Below are 26,343 nucleotides of genomic sequence, written 5' to 3'. Positions count from 1 at the left end.
AATATTATACACAGATTGATGAAGCAGAAATGTCACCGTTTTGGATGATGATACAGAACGATGCTTCCATCCGCGGGTGCAGCCTACGTATTGCTTAGGTATCGCTGCTGTCCGCTGGTGGAGAAGAGAAGTCTGGGGAAATCCAGGCTTTGTTCATCTTGATGAGTGTAAGCCTGTCGGCACTGTCGGTTGACAGGCGGGTACGCTTATCTGTGATGATTCCCCCAGCCGCACTAAACACCCTCTCTGACAAGACGCTAGCCGCAGGACAAGCAAGCACCTCCAGGGCATACAGCGCGAGTTCAGGCCACGTGTCCAGCTTCGACACCCAGTAGTTGTAGGTGGCAGAGGCGTCACGGAGGACGGTCGTGCGATCGGCTACGTACTCCCTCACCATCCTTTTACAGTGCTCCCGCCGACTCAGCCTTGACTGGGGAGCGGTGACACAGCCTTGGTGGGGAGCCATAAAGCTGTCCAGGGCCTTAAAGAGCGTTGCACTGCCTGTGCTGAACATGCTGCTCGATCTCCGCACCTCCCCTGCTACCTGGCCCTCGGAACTGCGCCTTCTGCCACTAGCGCTGTCGGATCGGAATTTTACCATCAGCTTGTCCGCCAGCGTCCTGTGGTATAGCAACACTCTCGAACCCCTTTCCTCTTCGGGAATGAGAGTGGAAAGGTTCTCCTTATACCGTGGGTTGAGCAGTGTGTACACCCAGTAATCCGTAGTGGCCAGAAGGCGTGCAACGCGAGGGTCACGAGAAAGGCATCCTAACATGAAGTCAGCCATGTGTGCCAGGGTACCTGTACACATGGCTGTCTTCACTAGGAAGATCACTTTCAGGATCCTCCTCCTCCTCCTCCTCCTCAGGCCATACACGCTGAAAGGATGACAGGCAAGCAGCATGGGTACCGTCAGCAGTGGGCCAAGCTGTCTCTTCCCCCTCCTCCTCATCCTCCTCATGCTCCTCCTCCTTCTCCTCAACGCGCTGAGATATAGACAGGAGGGTGCTCTGACTATCCAGCGACATACTGTCTTCCCCTGCCTCCGTTTCCGAGCGCAAAGCATTTGCCTTTATGCTTTGCAAGGAACTTCTCAAGAGGCATAGCAGAGGAATGGTGACGCTAATGATTGCAGCATCGCCACTCACCACCTGGGTAGACTCCTCAAACTTTCCAAGGACCTGGCAGATGTCTGCCAACCAGGCCCACTCTTCTAAAAAGAATTGAGAAGGCTGACACCCACTGCGCCGCCCATGTTGGAGTTGGTATTCCACTATAGCTCTATGCTGCTCATAGAGCCTGGCCAACATGTGGAGCGTAGAGTTCCACCGTGTGGGCACGTCGCACAGCAGTCGGTGCACTGGTAGATTGCAGGGTGTTGTTGCAGGGTGCGCAGGGTGGCAGCGTCCGTGTGGGACTTGCGGAAATGTGCGCAGAGCCGGCGCACCTTTACGAGCAGGTCTGACAAGCGTGGGTAGCTTTTCAGAAAGCGCTGAACCACCAAATTAAAGACGTGGGCCAGGCATGGCACGTGCGTGAGGCTGCCGAGCTGCAGAGCCGCCACCAGGTTACGGCCGTTGTCACACACGACCATGCCCGGTTGGAGGCTCAGCGGCGCAAGCCAACGGTCGGTCTGCTCTGTTAGACCCCGCAGCAGTTCGTCGGCCGTGTGCCTCTTATCTCCTAAGCTGAGTAGTTTCAGCACGGCCTGCTGACGCTTGCCCACCGCTGTGCTGCCACGCCGCGCGACACCGACTGCTGGCGACGTCCTGCTGCTGCTGACACATCTAGATTGCGAGGCAGAGGTTGAGGAGGAGGAGGAGGGTGCTTTAGTGGACGAAGCATACACCGCCGAACATACCACCACCGAGCTGGGGCCCGCAATTCTGGGGGTGGGTAGGACGTGAGCGGTCCCAGGCTCTGACTCTGTCCCAGCCTCCACTAAATTCACCCAATGTGCCGTCAGGGAGATGTAGTGGCCCTGCCCGCCTGTGCTTGTCCATGTGTCCGTTGTTAAGTGGACCTTGGCACTAACCGCATTGGTGAGGGCGCGTACAATGTTGCGGGAGACGTGGTCGTGCAGGGTTGGGATGGCACATCGGGAAAAGTAGTGGCGACTGGGAACTGAGTAGCGCGGGGCCGCCGCCGCCATCATACTTTTGAAGGACTCCGTTTCCACAACCCTATACGGCAGCATCTCAAGGCTGATAAATTTGGCTATGTGGACGGTTAACGCTTGAGCGTGCGGGTGCGTGGCGGCGTACTTGCGCTTGCGCTCAAACACTTGCGCTAGCGACGGCTGGACGGTGCGGTGCGAGACATTGGTGGATGGGGCCGAGGACAGCGGAGGTGAGGGTGTGGGTGCAGGCCAGGAGACGGTAGTGCCTGTGTCCTGAGAGGGGGGTTGGATCTCAGTGGCAGGTTGGGGCACAGGGGGAGAGGCAGCGGTGCAAACCGGAGGCGGTGAACGGCCTTCGTCCCACCTTGTGGGGTGCTTGGCCATCATATGTCTGCGCGACAAAGGTTGCACACCACTGTTCGTCGGTCGTCAGGCGTCTCTGTGAAAAACTGCCAGACCTTAGAGCACCTCGGCCTCTGCAGGGTGGCATGGCGCGAGGGTGCGCTTTGGGAAACAGTTGGTGGATTATTCGGTCTGGCCCTGCCTCTACCCCTGGACACCGCACTGCCTCTTGCAACCTGCCCTGCTGCTGCCCTTGCCGCCCCCTCTGAAGACCTGTCCTGAGTAGGCGTTGCACACCAGGTGGGGTCAGTCACCTCATCGTCCTGCTGCTCTTCTTCCGAATCCTCTGTGCGCTCCTCCCTCGCACTTACTGCCCTTACTACTACCTCCCTGCAAGACAACTGTGTCTCATCGTCATCGTCCTCCTCACCCACTGAAAGGTCTTGAGACAGTTGCCGGAAGTCCCCAGCCTCATCCCCCGGACCCCGGGAACTTTCCAATGGTTGGGCATCAGTGACGATAAACTCCTCTGGTGGGAGAGGAACCACTGCTGCCCAATCTGAGCAGGGGCTCGAGAACAGTTCCTGGGAGTCTTCCCGCTCCTGAGCATGTGTCATTGTAGTGGAGTGAGGAGGCTGGGAGGAAGGAGGAGCAGCAGCCAGAGGATTCGGATTTGCAGCACTGGACGGCACAGAACTGTGGGTGGATGATCCCTTTTTTTTTTAAAGGGAAGGCCCACTGACTATATTCAATTAAATAACAAATGTGTTCTGTGGCCCTGCTGTGTGTCACAGAACTGCAGTGTTATATTAACTGCAGCAGAGCGGTGATTTCCCAGCCAGGAAATAAATTGGCGCAAGCCTGCTGTTAAACGTAGCTGGCTGCGTATGATTTTTTTTACGTTTTCCACCCACCACACACGTACCCAGAACGCTGAGGACTGTCAGAGGCAGGCCAAATAGAATTTTTCCCTTTTTTTTTTTAAAGGGAAGGCCCACTGACTATATTCAATCAAATAACAAATGTGTTCTGTGGCCCTGCTGTGTGTCACAGAACTGCAGTGTTATATTAACTGCAGCAGAGCGGTGATTTCCCAGCCAGGAAATAAATTGGCGCAAGCCTGCTGTTAAACGTAGCTGGCTGCGTATGATTTTTTTACGTTCTCCACCCACCAAACACATACCCAGAACGCTGAGGACTGTCAGAGGCAGGCCAAATAGAATTTTTCCCTTTTTTTTTTTAAAGAAAAGGCCCACTGACTATATTCAATCAATAATATATGTCTTCTGGCCCTGCCTACACAATTCTGTCCCTGTAGTATTACTGCAGGGCGCAATGCTCTGCACAGCCGATATAGCAAAAAAAAAAAATATGCAACACTGCTAACAGCAGCCTGCACAGTACTGCACACGGTTAAATGTGGCCCTAAGAAGGACCGTTGGGGTTCTTGAAGCCTACACTCACTCCTAACACTCTCCCTGCCTAACCACCACTTCTGTCCCTGTAGTATTACTGCAGGGCGCAATGCTCTGCACAGCCGATTTTGAAAAAAAAATAAATTGTGCAACACTGCTAACAGCAGCCTCCACAGTACTGCACACGGATAGATGTGGCCCTAAGAAGGACCATTGGGGTTCTTGAAGCCTACACTCACTCCTAACACTCTCCCTACAGCAGCTCCAACACAACAGCACTTTCCCTCAGCTAACTCACAACGCATCTGAGGCGAGCCGCGGGAGGGGCCGATTTTTATACTCGGGTGACATCTGATCTCGCCAGCCACTCACAGCAGGGGGGTGGTATAGGGCTGGAACGTCACAGGGGGAAGTTGTAATGCCTTCCCTGTCTTTCAATTGGCCAGAAAAGCGCGCTAACGTCTCAGAGATGAAAGTGAAAGTAACCCGAACATCGCGTGGTGCTCGTTAAGAGTAACGAGCATCCCGAACACCCTAATATTCGCCCGAGCATTAAGCTCGGACGAGTACGTTCGCTCATCTCTAATCCCTATCCTTGTTCCAAATGGCTTTCTTTCCACACTCTCTAGCCTTACCCCACTTCTACTACTATTATCTGGCTAGTCAATTGGTATATGTTGGGTGGTGGCTGTCCTCGTCAGATTACAACCTGGTGGTGGGCCTAGAGCGTAAGGTGACGGATCCTGATCAAAGTCTGAGAGCTTTTCTGATGTGTGGCCCCTTCTCTTCTACTGTCCCTCTACCCACTCCCATGCTGGTAACAGTCAAGGTGTGGCACAGGGCCTTGCAGCTGGTGCCTGTAGAGAAAATTACGTGGTCCCCGCATATTCCCTTGTGGAACAATCCACGCCTGCCACACTTACGATGTTTCACCGAATCTGCATTCTGGAGACTTCATGGGGTGAGTGTCTTTCCTGACATAATCCGTAAGGGAACTTTCTGCACTTTTCTACAACTGCAGATAAGCCATAACTTGCCTGAACATTCGTACTTTAGACACTACCAGATAAGACACGTGATTGGGGCAGTTTTGAGGCCTGTCCATACCACTGTCCCTGTGCGTGGAGGGTCTTGCACAGATGTGTAACCTCGTGAAGCCACTGTCTAGTTTCTACGCCCAGTTAATACAGCATCTGGCCCCGATAAAGGAGTGGGTCACCTGGAAGTGTGTCAGTGATATTCCGAATCTGTTGTCGGGGAAGGATGGGGACATACTGGTGGGTTCTGGGCCCTGATTAGTGCTAGGGACAGACTTCTTCAGGTCAAGTTCTTCCATTGGATATATTACACTCCCTCCAGACGATGCTTGATGGTTGATGGGACTGTTATGCATATGTTCTGGGACTGCAGGGTCCTGCAAGGTTATTGGAGGGACGTTCTCATATTCATGGAGTCTCACATGGAGACCCCGAGTATCCTGCACCCTGGGGTGTGCCTCTTCAGGCTTGTTGGAAACCTCACTGTGGCTAGGGCAACCCGCACCTTATATAAGTTGCTGCTTTTTTACGCTAAAAAGGTGATATTGCTAAACTGGAAACACCCGGAGAGGCCGACCAGAAGGGCATGGATCCAGGTGGTAAATTCTGTGATTCCTATGTATAAGCTGACGTATATGGCCAGGGTATGCCCCAAGAAATTTGATAAGATCTGGGATGTGTGGGTAAGCTGGCCTGCAATGGTGGGAGAGGGATTTGCCTGAGTGTTGTGAGGGGATGGAGTGAAGAGTACCCGCTTGACCTAAACGCTGTTTTGTTAGGAGTCGTGCTGTGTTGTTTGGGGGGTGGTGGTTGCTATAGTTCTGCTCATTTTTTTGTTATTTTCAAACTTAAGGTTTTGGTGACATTTTCTGTGGTTCTTCTCTTTATCAATAATTAATTGCTTAAGTTAAAATAAAATATATAGCCAAATGTTATGATTTATAATGAATGTACACACATATGCAAATAGTTACGCTCTTTCTGTTTTCATATACTATGTGGTGCCATAATGATGTGCACTTTCTGTTCTCACTGTTCCTGTTTATTTGTAGATTTTATTCTGGCTAAATAAAGTTCCTTTAAAAAAAGAAAAAGGAATGGCTTCCTCATTTTGTTTCGGACGTTTTTATATATAATATATATGGTTTTGAATATGGCAACAGTCTTGGTTGGCGTCGGCTGTGGGTTATTTTATTTTTTATGTATATATTTTTATTTTATTCTGTAATTTTGCTTTACTTATTTATGTAATTTTTTTTTTTTACTATCTATGTCCCCCATGATGTCATATAAGACCTCTGGGGGACACTCACATGTTATTATTTTTGCTTTTTAATTTAACACTTTCCCACTGAGCCCCTGTTAAAGGTGAAAAACATTCCCTGTAGTGACAATAGTCACTGGCAGAGCTGATCGGGAAATCTCGGGGGTCACGTGACTTCCAGCTCGTGTAGTGGAAGTTATACTTCCACTTTCACTTTTTAGTACATAGCGCACATTGAACGCCGTGTTGTGAACGCCGTAGAAATAATTTTTAAAAGTAATGCTAGAATTGATGTTTTTGTGTTGTCCTGCAGACAAGGACACTGTATATCGGACGGGCATGAAAACCCAGCTGATATACGGTCGTCTAAATAAGCCCTAATTGTGTTTATCCAGATAGGTAAAAATAACAGAACTTTCTTAATCGTAAATACTGTAAAAACAAGACTACAAAACAATGGTGGAATTTCTAGATATTTTTTCCATCTCACCTCCCAGCAATAATGTATTAAGAGTTCTACAACATATTATATATACCCCAGGGTGGTTTCATTGAAATATACAACTCATCCCCCCAGAAAAATAAAAGAAGCCCATATATGGCCAAGTCAATGAGTTATGGTTCTTGCAATGCTATAATTAAAATCACTTGCGTCTTAAGACATTATTATAGGCCAGTCACTAAAGGGTTAAGACTGAAGCTAACAGAACTCTAGGATGCCCTTTCTTCATTGAAGTCCCACAAAACATTGATTGGCAGATCTCCTATCTTCTCTTTGTACGCTTTATCAAACATTTCGCTTTGTGCCACCATAAAGGGTATAAATAAGCTGAGCCAATGGATTTCTATAACAGTATAGTTAAGAATATCAGGTTAAAGTGCACATCCTTACCAGCATAAATGTAATGTCAATGTTGTATTTTTCCCCACTGAGCCCGTCTGTCATTAGAGATGAGTGAGGCCAGAATCACACAAGCATATGCATAAATCGTGTAGAATAGATTAGGCTTTTTGCTGAACAAACTACGCAAGGCAGGTTCATCTGCATGTGGTAAACATAGGTGCACCAATAGAAATGGCTAATTCGTCTAATGAGCTTCAGATGGGTTCTTTTTCCAGCAAACTTTTCTCAGAAAAATGCACAGAAAAGTAGAACGTGTTGTGGGTTTTTTTGCCCAGCGAAAATGCATGCGCAAAATACGGAAATGTGAACAAATCAGGTAAAATCAATAGGTTTTATTATCTGCATATTGCAAATAAGCGTGTAAATATGTCTGTGTGAATCTTGCCTAAGGCTGCCTGTCCACGGGCATTGCAGTATCCTGTGGCGGAGATCCGCCGCGGGATACCCCCACCCGGGAGCAGGAGCTGGCAGATAGGCTGACCCCAGCATGCTGCGAATTGCCGCCCGCGAGTGGAGAATCGCAATGATTCTCCGCTCATGGACAGGGGGGAAGCGCTCTCCATACCGACGCTATGGAGAGCTTTCACGGGGAGCGCACTCAAAACCACCTGTGGACAGGCGGCCTAGGGCTGTAAAAACAATACATATTTTCCATTGATCTTTGAAAACACAGAGTGCTCTGATGTGTTACAATGCCATTCATCAGTACCAGCTAGTGTATGCCGTTAGTAGGCGCTGCATGGAGGTTGGTCACTTGATGCCTGTGAAGTGGATGCTGATCAAAGACATATGTGCTGTTTAAAAATGGTCAATTGTCATTTCTTTTATGCTTATGTTATCTAATGCCAGATCTGCAGTTTGTATTACCTGCAGCCGCCCCACTGTGAAACAAGGCTACCAGCTCGACAGGCGCCCCCCTCCTTCACCCCACCACAAGTAACACTGACAGCCACCCGACCCAGACCCCCCTCCCGACGGAGACTAGTTGTCAGCACCCCGACCCCCAGTGGCAACTAGTTGTAAGTACCCCGACCTGACTAGTTGTCAGCACCCCGGCGGAGACTAGTTGTCAGCACCCCGGCCCCCAGCGGCGACTATTTGTCAGTACCCCGACCCCCGGCAGCGACTAGTTGACAGCATCCCGACCCCCGGCAGCGACTAGTTGACAGCATCCCGACCCCCGGCAGCGACTAGTTGACAGCATCCCGACCCCGACTAGTTGTTAGCACCCTACCCCTGGCAGCGACTAGATGTCAGCACCCCGACCCCCGGCGGCGACTAGTTATCAGCACACCGGCGGTGACTAGTTGTGAACCCCTGACCCCCAGCAGCGACTAGTTGTCAGCACCCCGACCCTCAGCGGCCAGTAGATGTCAGCATCCCGACGCCCCGGCGGCGACTAGCTGTCAGCACCCCTCATGCCCAGCGGCGACTAGCTGTCAGCACCCTGACCCCCGGCAGCGACTAGTTGTCAGCATCCCGACCCCGACTAGTTGTCAGCAACCGACCCCCGACAGCAACTAGTTGTCAGCACCTCGACCCCCGGCAGCGACTAGTTGTCAGCATCCCGATCCCGACTAGTTGTAAGCACCCGACCCCTGGCAGCGACTAGTTATCAGCACCCATGGCGGCGACTAGTTGCCAACACCTTGACCCCCAGCAGCAACTAGTTGTCAGCACCCCGACCCCCGTCGGAGACTAGTTGTCAGCACCCCAACTAGTTGTCAGCACCTTAACTATTCACAATAGTCACAGCTCACTTCCTCTCCTCCCTGCATAGACAGGATTACACTGAGATGAGACACATATAGATAACACAGTTCCACCATTCACAATATTCAGAGCTCACCTCCTCCCCTTCTGGCACAGGCAGGATTACACTGAGAAATTACACCTGTATACAGATAACACAGCAGCCACCATTCACAATAATCACAGCTCACCTCCTCCCATCCCTGCACAGGCAGGATTACACTGAGATGAGACACCTATATACAGATAACACAAAAGCCAACATTCAGAAATGTTTCAGCTCACATCCTCCCCTCCCTGCACAGGCAGGATTAGACTGAGAGGAGACAACTCTCTATATACAACACAGGATCCAACATTCAGTATAGTCACAGCCCACCTCTTACCCTCCCTGCACAGGCCGGATTACACTGAGAGGAGTCAACTCTCATATGTGACTATACTGAATGTTGGATCCTCACAACTCTCATGTGTGACTATACTGAATGTTGGATCCTGTGTTATATAGTTGTCTCCTCTCAGTGTAATCCTGCCTGTGCAGGGAGGGGAGGAGGTGAACACAGGATCAACCATTCACAATAGTCACAGCTCACCTCCTGCCCTCCCTGCACAGGCAGGACTACACTGAGAAGAGACACTTATATGCAGAGAACACAGAATCCACCATTCACAATAATCCCAGCTCACCTCCTCCCTGCACCGGCTGGATTACGCTGAGAGGAAACAACTCTATAGATATAACACAGGAACATTCAGTATAGTCAGAGCTCACCTCCTCCCCTCCCTGCACAGGCTGGATTACACTGAGAGGAGACCACTCTCACATGAGAGTTGTCTCCTGTCAGTGTAAACGGGCCCGTGCAGGGAGGGGTGGAGGTGAGCTGTGGCTGTTAGCTGTGACTATACTGAATGCTGGATCCAGTCTTATATAGTTGTCTCCTCTAAGTGTAATCCGGCTTGTGCAGGGAGGGTAGGAGGTGAGCTGTGACTATACTCAATGTTGCATGCTGTGTTATATAGTTGTCTCCTCTCAGTGTAATCCAGCCTGTGCAGGGAAGGGAAGAGGTGAACACAGGATCGCCTATTTACAATAATGACAACTCACCTCCTCCCCTCCCTGCACAGGCCGGATTACACTGAGAAGCTGCAAAAGCAACTCGCCCCGCTAGTGTAATGTGACAGCAACCACCCCCACCCCCCTAGTTTAATGCGACTGCACCCCACAGCGCCCCCCCTGCTAGTGAAATGTTACACCCCCCCCCTTCTCTGCTAGTGTAATGTGACAGCACAACCCCCCCTGGCCTCCCCCCTTCCCGCTAGTGTAATGTGACAGCACCTGCCCCCCTGCTAGTGTAATGTTATAGCACCCCCCCCCCCGCGCTAATATAATGTAACAGCACCCCCCCATGCTAGTGTATTGTTACGTTACAGCCCCTCCCCCTGCTAGTGTAATGGGACAGCCCCCCCGCCCCTCTAGTATAATGTCACAGCACCCTCAAGCTAGTGTAATGTGATCGCTCAACACCCCCCCTGGTCTCCCCCAACCCCCCTAGTTTAATGTGACTAGACCCTACAGCGCCCCCCCCGCTAGTGAAATGTTACAGCCCCCGCTTCCCTGCTAGTGTAATGTGACAGCTCAAGCCCCCCTGGCCTCCCCCCTTCCCGCTAGTGTAATGTGACAGCACCTGCCCCCCTGCTAGTGTAATGTTACAGCCCCCCCCAGTAGTGTAATGTTACAGCACCCTGCCCACCCGCTAGTATAATGTGACACACCCCCAGGATAGTGTAATGTGATAGCTCAACACCCCACCCCGGCCTCCCCCACCCCCCTAGTGTAATGCGACTGCACGCCACAGCGCCAGTGAAAAGTTACAGCCCCCCCCCCCCCCCCCGGTAGAGTGATGTAACAGCATCCCCCCTAGTATAATGTGACAGCGCTCTCACGCTAGTGTAATGAGACAGCTCAACACCCCCACCCAGCCTCCCCACCCCCCTAGTGTAATGCGACTGCACGCCACAGCGCCAGTGAAAAGTTACAGCCCCCCCCCCCCAGGTAAAGTGATGTAACAGCACCCCCCCTAGTATAATGTGACAGCGCTCTCACGCTAGTGTAATGAGACAGCACAACACCCCACCCAGCCTCACCCACCCCCCCTAGTGTAATGCGACTGCACGCCAGTGCCAGTGAAATGTTACAGCACCCCCATTATTGTAATGTGACAGTTCCCCCCACTGGTGTAATGTGACAGCCCCCTCACCCCCCCCTCCCCCACCCTGGTGTAATGTGACAGCACCCGCCACCGCGCTAGTATAATGTTACAGCAACCCCCCCCCCGCTAGTATAATTCCCCCCCCCCACGCTAGTGTAATGTTACAGCACCCCCCCTGCTGGTGTAATGTGACAGCAGAACCCCTCCCCCCCCCCGTCCCCGGCAAGTGGAATGTCACAACACCCCCATAGAAGTAACACTCACCCTCTGCAGAGTACTGGTAGACACTCCTTAACTCCTCACCTCCCTGCGGTGTTCCTGAGGCATATTAACTTTTTCCACAACACTTCTGTCCTATTCAGCAATTCCAGCAACCTGATTGGTTGTTTGGGTTAGCTGGTTCACCAAACAACCAATGAGGTTGCTGGAATTGCGGAATAGGGCAGAAGTAGAAAAAGTTAGTATGCGTTCCCAAGCCGGCAGGTCCTACACAGAAGCATGGTCACGTCCTGACAAGAAGACAGAAGAAAGAAATTTGTCGTAACCAGGGATGACGGAATGGTAAGCATAGGGGGGCGGGCACTCTTCTAGGTAAGTATATATCTTCTGTTTGGCTCATTTACAATGCACATTGTATATTATAAAGTGCATTGTAATGGCCAAACAGAAGTACATACATATACTTGCTATGGCGGACAACCCCTTCAAGCTATGGTGCGCCAAACAGGGATAGCGTACAAATATGCAAGCTATACTCTATGGCCTTCTGTTCTCACATATCGTACCTCCCAGCGACTGCAGCCACATGGCCTATTCCACTGATTAGTTAGCATGCTGGCAATTTTTTTCACATATGACTGAACATAGATTTATAACAAAGACAGCGCTGTTGGAAGTGATGCTGCTCTCTTTTCTTCTGGTTCTGCCATGTTTCCTCCTGCTACTCCTCCCACCCCCACAAATTAAAAATATGTAAATAAAGGCTCATTGTCAAAAAAATCAAGTGCCTAGAAGTGGTGCCAGAATTAAATAAAACTTGTCCGAGTGTAATGTAGCACAAAAAAGGGGGCATCACCACCCTGTCAAACCCCCTGTATCTTGACGCTATCGGAAGTAGAGGTGGCGTCAAGATACAATAATACTAATGCGCCCATCTCAAACTCTGTTAACTAGGCAAAATCTCTTTGAATACATTGTAGAGGCGTCTAGTAGTCAACAAGCTCTACACAAGCTGAAAAAAGGGTCACTACACACAAGTAGCCTCTGAGAGCCTTTTTATTGGCCAAGACTAGAACTAATTTTAGGGCCTCAGGTGGCAAGACCGTTCATCTAATTACGCCACAACTCGAATGATTTACATATGTGTGTAATTTGCCAAGTTTTGCTGAAAAACAACTCCTTTTGGTGCCTAATTTGTTTTTTGACAATGAGTGTAGAAATACTGAGCTATAGCTGTAGTGGGAGTGGTCATGCTTTTGTTATGTCATATTCTGTTACCTTTAAATTACTTGCTTCTTGTATAGGCTATATTCAATGATTAAGGACTAGTTTTTTGCCAGAACAAAAAGGTCGCTGTTTGCACATGTGAACATTGTTACCCTTCTATGGATATATTCTAATAAAAAAATTTTTTTTACTTAAAGTGCTGGAGCTATATACGTTGTTTTTGCACATACAAATATTACCTGTCCGCAGTGCTGAATTCTGCCTATCCACATGTGGTGGGCGCAAGGGCTGCTAGCCCACCAGATTCAACTGTTCCCTTGTGTGCCAGTCCAAGCCAAATTCTGACTTAACCATTTCACTAAAACTGCCCAGTCAAGTCACTAGCAACCAATTCTTCAGTGTCTTCTGCCTTTCACACAATGTGCATGATTTTAGTTTTTACTGTCTTTTAATGTGGAAGATTATTCGGCAATTACCAAAACATTAACACAGTTCTGGAGAAAACCTGATCACCATGACAGCTAGAACATGGTGCATGGTGATCTAGTTGTGGACTCAAACTCAATCTCTTCTGGCAGCAACAATAGTCCTGAAGTGAATACTGGGAGGTGTAGAAGATGGACATAATTATAATGACAGTGAAGTTTTGTAATCATGCACCAATTGTTCCTTAACCCCTTAGTGACAAAGCGTATTTGCATTTAATGACCTGGCCAAATTTTGGAAATCTGATATGTGTCACTTTAACATAACACAAGTGTTTCACACTTCATATCACTGGATAACCTACAGCACAACCTAACCCGCTGTATTCCATAATGCCTTTGATTAGCTGGAGCTGCTTCAAACTTTTACTTGTGTGGGTCTCTGGAAGTTGTAGTCTTAGTGGACGCCAAGTGCCTTTTCAGAACACTGATATAAACTACAACTCCTAGAGACCCACACAATTGAAAGGTCCAGCCAATCAGCAGCATTATGGAATACAGCAGGTTAGGTTATTCTTTAGGTTATCCAGTGTGATTGATCAGTAGCAGAGTTATGGAGTTATAAACGTCATACATCATTATATGATAACATAAGCAGTGCATTATTGAAGAATACTTTATAAAAATGGCTGAGAAGAAATGCCATCAATATTCAAATGAATACTTGAAATATTGATTTATCTCTTCTCCTACAAGCGGACAGCTTCCCTTGTGCCTCATTTGTGAAAAAGCATTTTCAAATGAAGCCTTCGAGACTGTAAGACCACCTTGCAAAAATGCATTCAGACAAAGTGGGTAAGCCTATTTCATTTTACCAAGGTTTAAAGTCAAAGTTTGAGAACCGCAGCACTCTAGGCAAGCTATTTGGAAAATCTGCTCTCAATGCTAACAAAAGGCCTCCATGCTTCCTATAAAGTCTCTTTATTAATAGCTCAATTGTGGCAAATCACATACTATTCAGGAAACACTTGTGTTATCTGCAGTTAAAGAGATTGTCAGTACTATGCTGGGGCCTGCCATGTCTGCCATGGTGAAATCGATTCCTCTGAGTAATGGCAACGTTTCAAGAGGAATTGAGGGGATGGCTGCTGAGGTGGAAGAAATGCTTTTGGATGTATTAAAAAACACAGAATTTATTATGCAAATTGAGTCAACGGATAGAGATAATGAAGCATTGAATGAAGAGGTAGTGGAGGGACTGTTTACCAGAAAGTTAACTACCGACACAAAAAGCTCCTCTATATACAAAAAGAGTAGAAGAATTTTTCCAAGGAAAAAACATCCCTTTAACAAATGTACTTGCTTGTGCAATCGACGGAGCTGTGTCCATGATTGGTCGATATCGCGGATTTATGGTGCATTTAAAATCTGCTATACCTGGCATAATGTGGACGAGGAGGAAAAAGAGGGGTGGAGCAAAAGCCGTACAGCTGTGTTTGTTGTGAAAAAATGATACTGTAAAAGTGGTGAAGGGAGTGAAGTGGTAACTTCAATAGTGGAGGTGCTGCCTAACCAGATGACGCACCACCTGGGTGGGCGTGATAGAGTAAGAGAATAGAACTAAAAAACTGGCAGTGGAGAAGGCGCAACACTCCAGATTAAAGTAAATAGGAAGTGACCAAAAGTTTGGGAAACTTCTCCTTTTATTTAATAAAGTACGTGATCAGCTCATGAAAACGCATTTCGGGGATAACCCCTTCGTCAGTTCAGCTGATGTTTAAAATATACAAGCAATTGGTGGGTCCCAAAAGGGTTAATGATTAGATCTGTTTGCCTGTGGGGTGCGGGTCAGCCAGGGCAGGAGTTCTCCAATCTGAATTGGAATAATCAGTGGATCAGCGACCCTTCTGAGTAATCACATGAAGATATACACCCATGTGAACACAACTATTGAAATCAATGGCTTTTATTCACTATATATTACACGTGCAAAAATTGTGGACGTAGTACGCTGTAGATATACACTCGTGTGAAAATGAGCCCTTGCACAGCTATGTCGACGGAAAAATAAAAGTTATTGCGTGCAGAAGAAGGCGGCAAAAAATAAAATTTTAAAAAATATAAGTTTGTTATCTTAGTAATCGTACTGACCCATAGAATAAAGTTAACATGTCCTTTCTTTTGGTTTCTGCACCATAGAAACAAGATGCACCGAAAATGGCGGAATTTAGGCTTTTTTTTTAATTTTACTCCACAATTTTTTACATTTTTTTTCAGTACATTATATGGTAAATTAAATAGCACCATTGAAAAATACAACTCGCCCTACAAAAACAATCCCTCATACAGCTACATTAATGGACAAATAAAAGAGTGACTTTTTTTTAAAAGTGGGGAGGGGCAGGGTAGAAGAAAATGAGAATGGGTGGCAAAAAAAAGGGCCATGTCATTAAAGGGGTTAATGGACAATGTCTGGCCATGGGTAGTGTGGGCAGGAAAAACTAGAATTAAAGGGGTTGTCTCGCGGCAGCAAGTGGGGTTATACACTTCTGTATGGCCATATTAATGCACTTTGTAATATACATCGTGCATTAAATATGAGCCATACAGAAGTTATTCACTTACCTGCTCCGTTGCTGGCGTCCCCGTTGCCATGGTTCAGTCTAACTTCGGTGTCTTCTTGCTTTTTTAGACGCGCTTGCGCAGATGCATCTTCTCCCTTCGGCTGGTCTTGGAAGCATCGGCGTTTTGGCTCCGCCCCCTTGTACGCATCATCGCGTAGCTCCGCCCCATGACGTGTGCCGGTTCCAGCCTCCTGATTGGCTGGAATCGGCACGTGACGGGGCGGAGCTACGCGAGACAACCCCTTTAATCTTACCACTAATCCCGTTTCCATGAGTCCATCATAACAGCACACATGGAGTTTGCCCTCTGACCTCGCTAGAACAGGAAGAGGAGAGTTCAAAAGGCCACCTCCTACCACCATTCTCCAGTGACTTTATATTATCACACTGGATTCGTGGCCCAATCTTTTATTGTTGCTGAAAAACCAATGTATTGTTATCGTTATACAGTAATTTAACACTGTGGCCAAGTATGTGCTGCCATGATGGATTTATGCAAAAGGAATTAACAGTAAAATTAATCCTAGTTTTCTCATTCCCTCCACCCTGACAGCACACATGGAGGAAATACCAGATTATAACCGTACTATTAGGGGGAATATCACGGCCTGGAGGACCTTCCGCCAGAATGGAGATCCAAGCAATAATGCTCAAAAAACGTGCGGACACTAGACCACATTGTGACTTGTAATTTGCTCTGCTGAAGAGGCAAGAGCCCTTGTGGAGGGAGCCCTTACCCTCTCACAGGGAAGCAGCTTCTTATTTTGGCTCTGAAACTGAAAAAAATAAGTTAATAAATCTTCTAAAAGTCTGTGAGATCTGTAAGTAGGTTAAGACTGCACGTTTGACGTCTAGGTTATGTAGGCACCATTCCTTGTCATTTTTATGGTCCTGACAGAAGGAAACCAGGGTCTTTTTTTTTCATGCTGGGGCGATGAAGATTACTCTAGTCTGGCAGTTCTGAATTTTTTTTTGTAGGGCTTGGGACATTACAGGAAGAGGGGGAAAAGCATATGCAAAGTCTATGCTCTATTCTTGGGAGAGTGCATCCAGTGCCAGGGGATTGTCTGCTGGGTTTAGGGAGAAGAACGTGAGGCACTTCGAGTTTCACCTTGGAGCAAAGAGGCCTATATGGAGTGGACCCCACTGAGACGTTAGCCGATTGAATACTTCCGAGTTCAGAGACCATTTCCCCTGAATCTAATTTTTGTTGACTCAGAAAGTCCACTAAGGTTTTGAGAGCCATTTTGATGAATGGCTGATAGGGACTTAATTTTGCCCTCCGCCCAGGAGAATATTCTTCATGACAGATGTTGAAGATGAAAATGTCTGGTGCCGCCCTGATACCTAATAAAAGATACTGTTGTAATGTTGTCTGAAAATAATTTAACGTGTTTTCCGTCAGAAGGCCAGGAACCCTGAAATTTCTTATCTGCCACATCTGTCCAACCAGCCAGACTGATTAGCATCGGTGGTTACCAAAATAAATGGGGATAAAGACCACTGAACCCCTTTAAGATTACTGGGCCACAGCCGCCATTCTAGGTTTTTTTTTTCAATTTGGTGGACAATTTAAGCTTTTTGTCTAAAGACGACTGCTTCTATCCCATGTTGACAGGATTTCCTGCTGGAACTGTGCCCAAAGAACCATCTGCATCGGCTTCTCTTAGGCCTCCTTCCCACGAACGGATTTACGCCGCGTAAATCCACGGCAAAAATCCGCTGCGTTGCCCCATGCTATTAGGTTCTATTGAACCTAATAGCACAATGCTCACGATGCGTAATTCCACCGCGGAATTACGCACCGTGAAATCTCCCGTCCTCACCCGCAGCATGTTCTATTTGCCGCGGGTGTACGCGCTGAGGGCTTCCATTGCAGTCAATGGAAGCCGTCCGTTCACGCTATCTCCCGCTGCAACCAGCGGAAGATAGCGTGAAAAAACGCCTCCCCGCCTACCGCCGTGCGTCACGTGACACGGCCGGCCGCGTCATGTGACGCGGTGGGCGTGTCACATGACGCGACGGCGGTGGGCGGGGAAGCGTCTTCACGCTATCTTCCGCTGGTAAGTATGGGGTCTCTGGGGGGCGCCGTGACGGGCTTCGCAGCGGAATATTACGCGGCGGAGCCCGTCACGCTCGTGTGAAGCCGGCCTTATAGAGAAAGAGTACCACTTCTTAAATCTCCTAATGGAAAGGATGATATTTTTCCTTTTTATTTGAGGTAAAAAGGAGTAAGTCTTTGAGGAATTAAGGAGTACTCAGAGAAAAATGTTTTGAGTGTCTGAGTTTTGTCTGGATTCTCCAAAATTGATAAGCCAACCTAACATGGATAGCAATTTAACTGTCCGTCCCAGGTGACTCTCCATAGAGTTCTAGTTGACTGGAACAATTAGTAGATCGTCTAGATACGGAAGGTGTTAATTCCTATACCCCAGATATAGCCAATCGGCTCAATCATTACCTTGGAAAACACTCTGGGAGCAGGGGAAATACCAATAGGTAGACAAAGTGGAAATTGACGATTTTTGAACCTATTTTAACTACAAATCTGAGATATTTTTCATATGTTGGGTGGATGGGAATATGATAGTATGCATCTTTTAGGTAATTGTGCACATGAAACCACCCTGATTAATTAGCGGAATTGTTGACCTAATAGTCTCAATTTTAAACAAACTCAGAAATGTCCTGATTAAGGAACTTTAAATTAAGTAGGGTTCGAAAGGAACCAATAGGTTTAGCAACCAAAACAAGGAGTAATAACCAAAAAACTGTTCTTCTAAAAGAACTTTGATAACAGCTCCCAAATGTATTAAGTCTTGAACTCCCTGCCCTAATCTTTCTTGGAGAAGAGGGGACTGGTCAGGCACAACTATAAAGCTTTTAGGGGGAAAGGACAAGAATTCTATCCCATATTCCAGAGATATTATCTGCAGTACCCCTGCATACGCAGTTATCTGGTTCCAGCTCTCCGAGACCTGAGAGAGATTAACACACACACACACACACACCTTCCATTTTCATCTGGATTCGGCTGCCTTAGGATAAAGAGGGGCTCTGACCCTTGCCTCCTTTAGGGTAGGTCCATCTACCTTGCTTTTTGATCCTTAGCCTGTGATTAGGCTATGCCTGCTTACAAAAAGGAAGGTAATCACTTTCCTCTTGCGCTTTTTTCAGAATTTTGTCTAGTTCTGGCCCAAATAAATACTCCCCCTGTGATGGGAATGAAGCATAGCTTATTTTTTGAGATTGTGTCTTCTGCCCAGGCCATAAACCATAGAGCATGCCTTGCAGAGTTTCCCAACACTGTGTTTTTGGTTGAAAAGCATACTGGCCCTGCTCAGGCATCTGCCAGGAATCCGGTAGCCATTTTAGGCAATGGAACACACTTTTGCTTCAGATGGTTTTTTCTAGCTGTGTGAGCCGCATGTATATTAAGCCTACCACAGAGGTTGCTGCTATATTAGTTTCTAGAAGACTGGATGTAGTCTCAGTTGGGAAGAATAATTAAATTGCAGGGAGGTTTTCTTGATTGCTTTGGCCACTTGTAAACCAACTTTGGGCACTTCACTCAAAACATACAGTTTTGTAGCTTCTGGTGCAAACAAAAGTCTATCTTTAAAACTTCCGGAAGATAGCCAGCCTTTTCCCTGCATTCTATCATTTGCCTGTTTTTAGTGAACACTCTTTTACATTGTGACCTTAACCCCCTAATCATTTTGTCCTGGCCTGAGCTCAGTTGTTGGCCATTTACCACGACTCTTAGCAATTCCCCCATGCTATGGGTGAGGAAAAAAAAAATAATAATATTTTTTTTTTTTAAAGGCAGACAGAGGTTGCCCTTGCTCAGCATGACAGTCAGCAGCTCTACTAACTGAAGTAAAAAAAAAAGCTCAATCAGTGGCTGTTAATTTGGAAAGCTCTCCCTCACATAACTCCATCTCCAATAATTCGAATGTTGAGGACATATAACCATGAGTACAGGCCCTTTTGCTGGTCTAGAGGGGCCCGACTGGGGTTATGAGACTGGTTCCGCTCTTATTGCCTGAACTTCATCTGGCCAACATTATATTAGCCCTAATTATAATAGCTTTTTTTTTTTTTTTTTTTAAATCAGGCCTTGGCTTTGGAGTTTCATCCTGCATTAACAGGAGAAGCCATTATACCAAATATAGACAGCCTGTCCATGAGCTTTTTGGCAAACTGGACTACTCACAGTTTGTAGATTTCCCCAGCCAGCTTCCATGCTGTAGTTAGTGAAATGAAAATGACTCGATTTTCTATCTTATGCATAGCCATTTTGTAAGCAAGTAGTCATCTTTTGTGTTTCTTTTCCTTTTAATTCACTTGTCCTCTTTCTCCTAAATTTATGGATATTTAATGTTCTTTTTAATAAACCTTGAGTGAATCACTAAGGCCTCATGTCCACTAGCTAAATGGAATTGCGCAATCCGCAGCGGATTTTGCCCATAGGGAATCATTGCCATCCGCGGGTCCATTAAATTGATTTTTGCACCCGCGGATGGCATTTTAAAAGAATTGCGTTTTTCACGCGTGGGAGAAAAACCGCGGCATGCTTCATTCTGCCGTGGATTCGTCGCGGATCGGCAACATTGCTATCAGATTGATAGCAATGTGTTCAGATATCTGCATGCAAAAACAATACCATTTAAAGCAAATTCGCAGCAGATTCTGAGCAGATTGTATTTTTCTAGTGGACATGAGGCCTAAGAATTTTGTTCCAGAAGATAGCTATACGGCCTTTAGACTGGCCGGCGGGTCAAACGGACAGGTTCCTAAACATTCTCTCTAAACAACTTATTGTTTGGATTTCCCATTCCAAGAAGTTAATCATGTATGGTCAGCTCTGCGCATGCATGTATTTGGTTGGCATTTTAGATGTTAAATCCTTTATCTTGTATATTTTGTTTATGTTCTTTGACCTATGGTAACCAATAAATTATAATAGATTTGAATTATTGTAATTGAACATGTGACCCTATAAAAGTGTCGCTTATCACTCAAATAAACAGATTACTTTGGATCACATCTAGAGATGAGCGAACGTACTCGGTAAGGCCGATTTCGCAATCGAGCACCGCGATTTTCGAGTACTTCACTACTCGGGTGAAAAGATTCGGGGGGCGCCGTGGGTGAGCGGGGGGTTGCAGAGGGGAGTGGGGGGGGGGGGGGGGAGAGGGAGAGAGCTCCCCCCTGTTCCGCGCTGCTACCCCCCGCTCCGCCACGCCCCCCCCCCCACCCCAAATCTTTTCACCCGAGTAGTGAAGTACTCGAAAATCGCGGTGCTCGATTGCGAAATCGGCCTTACCGAGTACGTTCGCTCATCTCTAATCACAACCCATGCTGTGTGATTTGATGTTAGTCTCCTGAGCTCAGCTTACCTCTAACAAACTAAGAATTTGGACCCCAATGGCATATTGTATAGCAAATATTGGTTTGCACTAACATTTTTGTCGCCCAACAGCAGCATGGCATGGATTGACTCCAGACCCCAGCTAAGAATTCAGTGACTTTTACGCCACCGGGGGAGGAAAAAAAAAAATCACAGACAGAACGCGCTATACAAAAAAGTAAGATTTCTTACAAAGTGTCTTTTTTTCTCAGAGGCTGTAAGGAGGGCATACTGCTTTGATCCATGCAAAGAGCCTGGCAGAATGATGTGTCTTTGGGTAGAGTTTGCAATATCTTTGTAAATACTTGAATGATGTCCGGACAATTGAGGTGAGTGTTATAGTGTTATAAAGTACATGATTTTATTGCCCTGAGATAAGATTGTGAATGATTGCTACAGTGGCAAATTGTGTGGAAAAATGGGCTGTGTAAGTATTGAAGCTATAGGTTATAGGCTATGGGCAGCTTTGGAATGTCCTGGTGATGTTTTTACTCCCCCCTCTTCTAATTGTTTTTCAACCTCTGACATACATTCTTGATAAGACAGGAAACTTCTAATGTCTAATATGTAGCTACTGTGTTGTAAATGTACGCACAACTGATGATTTAACATTGTATGGGATCGCAATTTAATTTGGAAAATATTGATGTATTTGAAATATTGTATTTGACCAAAGAAAGGGTTTCTTCAGACTTTCTTGTTGTTGAGATAAACAAAGCTTATCTTAATTTGGCATAATCTTTAAAGTAAAGTGTTTAGTTGTTTGTGTTTTTCTCTGCTCTGAAGTACATGTCCTTCTGTATTGACTATAGAATCTGAGATTTAAGCAGGGCAATAGAAGTACTTAGGAATGTTGCTTGAGTATATCACCCACGGAAGTACCTAGGTTTATTTATGCTACCTGATGGTGTAACATACAGGGTGCGTACATTGGAAAAACGTTTTTTACCTGTCACATAGAGCTCGGCAGACTGTTAGGAGGAAAGAAAATAAATAAATAAATAAAGGAATCTTTCCTGGATACGGATCTGAGTAGGTACTGGTTTGTACTGGGCTGCATGGTATGCCCCTGTTACAATCCATACCAACTGGTCAACGTAACCATGGCCTCCTCACTGCGAGCCAGACTATCCATTTCAGGGACTGAAACAACTATCAGGGAGAGCGCCTTGCACACCGTTAGGAATAGATGAAATATAAAATTTCAACTCACCGGGTGCTCATCGTGCCGCCTAATGGTGACCTGCTTGCACCATGGATCGAAGTATGCCTTGAGTGATATCTTTAGAGGTTCTCCAACATCCAGTGCACTGGAGAGCTGCAGTCCAAGATTACCCCGGTTTTCAGCAAAGACCGGGTAAGAACAATATAGAGTAAAAAAAGGCTTTTCCTGTGCTTCTAGTGGAGTTACCTTGTTCTCCAAAGGAACGACTATTTACTAGCCCAATCCACACAGAGGTATATATATATATATATATACACATACATACATACATACACACACACACACACACACACACACACACACACACAAAACACGTTTCGGCGTAAACATACACCTTTATCATGCTTGATGAAGGCGTATGTTTACGCCGAAATGCGTTGTATGTTTTGGACACCTCTTGTTTGTTTTAAAAAAGAGGCTTATTACCTCTATGGTTTTATATAATAAACCTCTATGTGTGGATTGGGCTAGTAAATAGTCATTACTTTGGAGGACGAGATAACTCCACTAGAAGAGCAGGAAAAGGCTTTCTTTACTCTACATTTTAGGGACTGCAGATGACTGCAAAACGTTACCAGAGGTAGGTGTCTCAGAGTTTATATTGGTTTGCATAAACCTCTTCTCAATTAGAGGTGTGGCTTGTAGAATAAAATAAATAAAAATGCCAACGCCCAACCTACAGCTAAGAGATTAACAAACTAAGTAATTATACATATATGTATGTGTTGCTGTGGAGAAGGCCAGAAGCTTGGAGCTGATTCCCCTGTTACCTGTGACTACGCAAAGCTGAGTACAGCAGCTTATATTTATGTCTTCTTGTTTTCTGTGTTATTCTCCTAGCCCTCATAGGGTTAACTAGTGGCCGAGGTTCGAGGTCAGGTTCATCCTTGTTAGGACAGTTAATCTGCTAGTTAGGCAGGTCCCCTCCCTGTCCTAGTTTGTCAGGGAGAGTTTGTTCCCTTTTCCGCGCTTATTTTTATTGTTTTGTACTATTTAGTATGCAGTAGCATGGTGTTTTCACGTTACGTACGCAGAGCGTCTTGTGCAAACATGGCAACATGTAGATATATGGTGTACCAGAAGTCATGGAAAATAATAGAGGTACACGTTTCCTTGCCCTCTACTCAGTCAGACCTCTGCCTGATCATGAGACTGAGTTGAATCCCTAAGAAGTTGTGTTTGGTAGGACCCCTGTAATAGGCTTATACTTTCTTCATCCTCAATTAGGTAGAACGAGAAAAGTTTAGTACCGTGTTAGCCAGTGACGCAAAATGTGACATATGTGTCTTTGGATCTCTTCCATTAACCATGAGCCTGAGGAAGAACCCAAAGCAGTTATCTGACTTCTGGAGGATGTCCAATGCAAGTGCCAAGGAGCACCATCAGAGCCACTCCGCTGCGTCCTGGGGTTGGTGGAGGCCAAAGATAAGGGAGTATGCCCAGTTTTATTTTATTCCCTAGCCAGCTGTTCATTTTTTTGTAGTTTTTTAATCAGCTGATCCTCAGCTGTCCCAATCTGCTATAGTGACAGATCCAAAGAAGATCGAATGCCCACCAGACAGAAGGAATTCATTCTGGAGGGTATTAAGTTTATCTTGGATCATAATTATTTTACGTTTCATAGACAGTTTTACATTCAAGAAAGGGGGACCGCCCTGGGCACCAAATTCGCACCGGCGTATGCGAATTTGTTTATGGGGGCCTTCGAAGAAAGCCTAGACAAACAAAATATTGCCTTTTACCAGCGTTTTACAGATGACATCATCCTTATATGGAAGGGGAATGAGTTAGACCTGGTACATTTCATTTCTCAACTGAACAACAATGAATGCGGCCTACAGTTTACGGCTAACTTTAGTGAAACTTCCGCTACCTTCCTTGATATTGACATCTCTATTAATGATAATCAAATTCAGACGACTACACATTTTAAGAAAACTGACGAACAGTTATCTAGATTATAAGAGCTGTCATGCCAAAATCTGGCAAAATAACATCCCTTTCGGGCAGTTCATAAGAGTTAAGAGGAGCTGCACCAAAACAGAAGACTTCGCAAGACAAGCAGTAATCCTGAAGAAGCGCTTTATAGAGACAGGGTATCCAACGAGTCTCGTCGAAGCAGCTTATGAGAAAGCCTGTTCACACAATGTACAAACAAAAATTGGAAAAGAGAAGAATAGTATGGAGGGGAATATAGATGAGAAGGGCAATAAAACCATTAGATTTATTACCAAGTATAATAGTCAACATAGCCATATACGTAAAATTCTATATAAACACTGGAACCTTCTAAAAGAAGATCCTTTTCTTCAGAAGATCTTACCATCCAATCCATGTATCACTTTCCGGAGAAACAGAACTATAAAAAATACGGTAGCTCCATCTTGTCCGTATAGAAAGAAAATTAAAGGAATTAATATTGAAAAAACCCAAGTTCTTGAACATAAGTACTTTGAAGGGATCGTATAAATGTGGTCACTCTCGATGTAAGTGCCGTCAGTCCATCACACATGCGAGAAAAGAAATTTTGATCAATCCAGATAAACCCGCATATAAGATCAGTTCCTTTTTGAATTGTAGCAGCTCCTATATTATATACCTTCTTGAATGCCCCTGTGGCCTCAGATACATAGGTCGCACTACAAACCCCTTACGCATCCGTCTCAATAAGCACCGTTGTAACATTCTTAAGGGCTTTTTGAAGCATAGCGTATCAAGACATTTCCTGGAAAAACACGATAAGGACCCTTCGGGCCTCAGGGTTACACCACTGGAAAGGATAAAAATGGGTTCAGCTTCACTTTTAAAAACCAGAGAAATGTACTGGATTTTTAAATTAAAAACACTAATGCCTAATGGCCTCAACGAAGTTTTAGAGAAGATATAATTAGTGTCAGGGGCCCTTTTTAGGAAATTTTATATGTTGATCAGATGCATTTCTAGATCAATTAATTCATTTTAGAGAGATATGTTACACTATATTATATTTTTATTCTTTTATCTTTGTTTAGATGAAATTGTTAGGTGATGTATTATAATGCATTCAGAAAATTCACTGTTATTGATCATGAGAACATTAGCCACTCAGTAATCATGTATGCATCTCTATATTTCCCAACTGTTCAGCGATCATGTATGCATTCCCAACTATAGAGCTTCATTCATTCGTGTGTGTGTGTGTGTGTGTGTGTGTGTGTGTGTGTGTGTGTGTGTGTGTGTGTGTGTGTGTGTGTGTGTGTGTGTGTGTGTGTGTGTGTGTGTGTGTGTGTGTGTGTGTGTGTGTGTGTGTATATATACACACACACACATATATCTATTCATCACCATCTTAATGGGCGTCACTGACTAATCACGGGTCTTAATGATGTCTCACTATACACTTCCCTTGCCATGTGAGTTATTATCATATAACCCCACATCATCGTTTGACCACCACTTGTAAATTTAGGTGGCCGAGGGATGCGATCTGCATCATAACACATCCGTCTCGTCAAAATGCAGCCTTCCGATAAGGTTTAACGTTACCGAAGGGGCGCGTTCCATGATCAGGTGACATAATACGTCATGAAACCTCGCCCCTTTTCCCTCGGCACTGTTGTTAGAGGTTGATCAGGTGGCACAATGACGCAGAACGCGTCATGAGACTCCACCCTCACCGCCCGGCGACCGGATAGTGCCGGCACCGCTGTGGGTTTTATAGCATTAAATCAGCTACTTGATGACACACTCACCAGGACAATTCAACCTTGCTCCAAGAAAGCCTCAATATGTGATTATATCGTACGAAGACGCTGCACACGTCACAAAGCACTGCCCCCATGCTGCATGACGCCTTTGACGTCATCAGTATACGCCCACCCTTCGAGACGCCGGGAACACGGCACTGACAAGCATGTGAAGGGTATGTCTTCATTTTTTATTATGTATAAATTTATGCACTGTATACCTGTTTTGTTTGTATGGCTTGAGAAAGGTGCTTTACATTGTACCGAAACGCGTTGCCTGATTAAAGTATCCTGTTCATTACTATACTCTGAAACATAGTTCTATACCCTGTGGAAGACACTCTGAGGAGGGGGCATTTGTGCATCATACCCCCCTCCTTCCAAGTAAGTGTTATAGCAAACCATTTCTTATATGTGAAGCTGTCCTTAGTTTTCACTCCAA

The sequence above is a fragment of the Eleutherodactylus coqui genome, chromosome 1 (genome assembly GCF_035609145.1).
Source record: "Eleutherodactylus coqui strain aEleCoq1 chromosome 1, aEleCoq1.hap1, whole genome shotgun sequence".
Classification (NCBI taxonomy): domain Eukaryota; kingdom Metazoa; phylum Chordata; class Amphibia; order Anura; family Eleutherodactylidae; genus Eleutherodactylus; species Eleutherodactylus coqui.
The sequence above is the reverse complement of the archived record's forward strand: the minus strand, read 5'-3'. Positions refer to the sequence as shown.